Here is a 4,908-nt window from a genome sequence, read left to right on the forward strand (position 1 = left end):
GTAGCAGCAGCGTCATCCATCTCCCTCTATTGATGGACTTCTGTTACAGCTGGCCTTTTAACTAGAGGGTGTCACTTGTCATTTTCTGGTCCTGGGATAATAGGTATCATAAAGACAAAAGGAAAACCAAGCCATAAACTGAGCAAAGCCTCAATTTCCGATTCTAGCAATTGACAATTTTGCTTTATGCTCAAGTGCCATATTTCAAAATCCAAAAACTGGGTTAAAAAACCCTTTTTAAATGGATAAAAAGGTATATGATATTGTTCAACCTGACAGTATTTCATCGAGCAGATTTAACCACATTGGATTTAGACGAGACACTGACAAAATAAAAATAAGAATCGATGGATTAAATGTTTAAATAAAAATATCTGGTGCACTGTTACACTTATGGATCCTTTTCATCAGTGATTGGCTTCAAACAGCCAATAACTAAGGTTAAGGGGAATAAAAGTGACAAGACCGACTTAGACCATCTCCTGTTTTCACTCAGTTTATCATCAGATCTACTGCTGGGTCTGTTCCAGAATACTTCCACAAGTGTGACGTGTGCTTACTGTGTGTGTGCTGGAAAAGCATTTGTGTCTGCAATGGAAAGCTCCAGTCTTTTACTGCTGATTGGTCTAACCACAACATTTGAATGAAGTTTGCTTGGAGATCCTAAGTAAAAGGTGTGCTCTTATCTGCGAATGTATCTGCTGACGCGCCATGTGCGGAGACACGGTCTTTCAAACAAAACTGCAACACATTTTACCATTTACTGGCAGCAGAAGAAGAAAATGAGGGGTGGGAAACTAAATGCTGCAATAGCTGTTTCATGCCAGAATAGTTTTAGGGCGCCAGCAGCTAAATTGGTTTACAAGTTGATGCATTAGAAAAACACTGATGGAAACATAATCAAAAGCACCGGGCTAACTCGGCATGCCAGCGAGGCGACATATAAATCAGAAAATAGCAGATAAGAGGGAAAAAGAGGCCAGGAGGGCAAGTTGAAGACAAATAACCATTAAATCTTCGGGAGACACTAAGCAATCTAGACCAGACGGCACAATTATATAGCGCCCTTCATAAAAGTCCCAGGCATTTTAGGCCAGGAGAACTCCATGGTGATTTTCCTGTTGTGGTGTTAGAGGAAGTGAGCCAAAGACTCTGGACCATCTCAGTCTAAACCTCCAGGCAGGTGTTTTACAGTAAGAGGTCATTGTGTGTTTGCAGTGCGTGCAGGTCCAACAGCGTGAACACACTTCAGAGAGTTTGTGTGGATTTTTCTCAACCCTAAAGGGAGGAAATTACTCAATAAAATAGCTTACTCATTGTTGAGCTATCAAGCATTTTGCATTTCCACACACATTTATTTAAAAGCAACATGCTATTCATTTGCAACATGTGTTTGCTCTGACAGAGCAGACGTCTTAGCCCTCTTAGAGACAATAGCAGATATGTGTTAAAAGTGTGGTGTCAAGCAGAGGAGTACGGCAGCCTGGAAACATCTTTCAAGATATGACAAGAAAGTGTTGAGCTTGTGTAGCCCAGACATGAGAAAACAAACTTCAGCTCAAGCAGGCTTTCCATTACTGAATTGTGTATTCAATCGTTTGACCTGTGCTCAAAATAATCTGCTGTGTCAAAAAATATTTACTCCTTTTAAATATAGTCAGAGACCTCAATTAAGTCTGCTCGCCACCTTTCTGATGGGGCTAAATCGACTAACTTCTTCCAACAAATTGCTTCTCATGCAGTCTATTGTGGATACTTTCTGGGAAACCAACAGGCAATTCAGATACTTCTTTTGGAGACTTAATGCATTTTTACATTTTTTTTTTTTTTATCTAAAGCTTAGCTATTTATTGGCGTGATATGTTCGCCCGGTAAAAATGCCCTGTGAGAAAAATTCCAATTCTTAAACTGTTTGTCTAACCCATCATGCTTTGTTTCAGTCATTACAGCCAAATAATCTCACAGCTGTTTGTCAATGCATATCTGTGTCTGAACCAGTTACGTGCCGTAACTGATAACATATTTATGAGGGAATGAATACATATAATTGAGCTCACATTTCAAAATGTCTCAACACTGCTATGTCACCGGCTGTTCATGAGCAAATCCGAGACTGTGACAAAAGCACTCTTTTTTTTTAAGCAAAGTCAACTTTTCTCTCTTTAGAGGAATTATTAATGTGATTTTGTGGTGAAAACATGCAAATAAAAAACGGTATGTAGCTTATTTTTAAACCTACATCCTCTGAAAAATGAAACAGAGTAGTTTACAAGCTCGAATCAAAACCACACATTGCAAGACGTGCAAAAACTCCAGGCAGTCAAGAACAAGAACTGACATTTTGACTTGATAGATACATTAAAGATTATATAAAGGTAAGAAAATTCCTCCGGGCTATAGCTACAGATCAAAGGTTACATTTAAATAACGTTTTCGAGTCTGTTATATTTTTAAACTGAATTGAACTTCAAACACGATTCAATTCAAGTCGACTCAGACTAAAATTTGCTAAATTAGGGTTTGTCCTTGTCCCTGTAGGTTCTCAGTCAACCAGGTCATAGTAGTCTTAAGAGCTTGAAAAGAAGGCCACTGGATAGTTCACCTCTCATCCAAGAAGCTTCTTCAGTTCCAAATGCCAAAATGTAGAGAGTCGCACAATTTGTCCTTTTGCCTTTCTTATTGCTTGGTCTATATATTTTTTCATATTCATCCAACATAACCTCTTATATCACTGCAGCCACATGCTATGCAAGCATTGAGTGACTCTTAAAGTACAGTAAATCAAAAAACAAATCTGTAAATAAAGGCATTTCTGCAGACATTGCACAGTCAGACATGGAAGGACTGGACATTCTCCTAATAAGATCCAGACTGAAAATAGGCAGAGCTTTACATTAAACTAATACATAAAGACGATTTTTAGCCCTAGTGGTGAATTAAAGCCATTTTCTGTCACACTCTGTACTTTTCAAAATCAGGGCTCAATAATCAATTTGCAGTTACATGTATAACTGTAGCCTAACATTATCTTTGGCCCTAAGACTGCAGAGAACTACAGCTGATTCTTTTGCGGTGTTATACTGTAACCATTCGCTTCACATCAATTGGCTATATTTCCCTTTCCCCCCCTCTGCTAACCCATCTGCAATTCTGATTCCACCTCTGTGCAGCCAAGTGTGTCCATTCCAGTGCCTGACAGGCCCGCTGAAAGTGTACAGGCAGCCTCTTTAAGCTGCAGAGGATGACGGATAGCCAACGTACCCCACTGGTCGGGTGTGCTCATGTTTAATTCTGATTGCAACCTTTTTCACAGCCAGTCATCCAGGTGCTCAGCCCAGGCTTCAGTCTGGAGCACCAGGGGAGCTAGAGAGAGTGTCGGTTCCGAGCAAGGGCCCTCTGTCCATCACCTTCAACATTTGCCCCAGCGATCATTCAATTTATTTTATAGCACCACTCCACTTGATAGCACTGACCTCCCAGATCCCTTGGCGAGTAATGAGATGACTGAACCGATCTCCCTGTTGAGACTCAAAGACGAACCATCTAGTGAGGATCTTCAAGAAAGTTGCTCTGTAATAAAAAGAGAGTGGGGACAAAAGGGGATTAATTCCAGTCAAGTGGTGTTCCGACAAAGACAGCTGCTCCCAAACCCTGCTGAGCACTGGTAGCATTGTCCCTTTGGTTTGTCGTGGATGAGATCCATCATGAAATCTAAATACACTGAGGTTTCTTGTTTTTTTTAATGAGATGCTGAGAGTCTGACATGATCCCCCCAGAAACTGAGTGAGAATGTCACAGCAAAGATCAGGACTGTCAGGAAAGAGGTCACATTTCAATTTGAAGAGTGCCATGCTGTGGCCAGAACGTGGAAATACATTTGGAATTTGACTAATATTAAGGGAGCAAGTATTCTTTGTCAGTGATGATCCAAGATTATTAACCAGTGGCCTCATGGGCTGTAGCTATTATGCCAGAGCTGTTAAACCATGAAAAATAATCACGATTTGGGGATGACACCGCATACTTATCCAAGTAATACTGGAAGTAACATCTCCAATAAAGCATAATTTCTGCCTCCTGTGGTCATATTAAGTCTCCATTGTGTCAACATTTCAAGAAAAGTAGAACTTTATGCTAAAAAGAGTCAGGAAACAAATCTTTGAACTTCTTTATGAAATAAGGATAAGATTAAAAGAGTTTTCTGTGAGCTGTTTTTAGAGAAACTAAACTATGAAATTAGGAAATGGTATTTTTCCAGAGGGGTTTTTAACATTTTAAGCTGAAAGCTGTGGGTTTTCTTCAACTACACCTTGAAGCCCCAGACAACAGATGTAATGGTAATCATGATGAAACCAGACCGTGCCGAAAGAAACAAAAGAACCTTCAATAGATTTGTATTTCAGATAGAGAGACAAATATACTTTATTTCCAGTGCTGTTCAAAAATCTCGAGCCCCCCTCATTTCTTTATATGGAAGTAAAATGGGAAATATGCAAATATACATCGAAATAGAGTGTATAAGGCAAAAAACAGTTTGTACAATTCTAACAAGCTTGAAAGCCAATATTTAGTATGACCACCTTTATTCTTCTTTAAGCTTTCTTGTAATTTCTGTAAGTAGTCTTCAGGAATATGTATCCAGGCTTTCTGAAGGACATTCAAAGCTCTTCTTTGGCTGCACTTTGTTCTGTTCCCTATCAAAATGATCCCACACTGCTTCAGTAATGTTGAGGTCCAGCCTCTGGGGAGGCCAATCCATAAATGATATGGTTTCACTGGGTTTTTTCTATCCAGGGTGCTCTTACTGCATTTGCAGCGTGTTTGGCATCATTATCGAGCTGAAAAAATGAAGGAATTGTCAATCAGATGCTTTCCAGATAGTATTGCATGGTGGCTTAAAATCTGACT

Source organism: Oreochromis aureus, linkage group 15 (assembly GCF_013358895.1).
Source record: "Oreochromis aureus strain Israel breed Guangdong linkage group 15, ZZ_aureus, whole genome shotgun sequence".
In the NCBI taxonomy this organism is placed as follows: domain Eukaryota; kingdom Metazoa; phylum Chordata; class Actinopteri; order Cichliformes; family Cichlidae; genus Oreochromis; species Oreochromis aureus.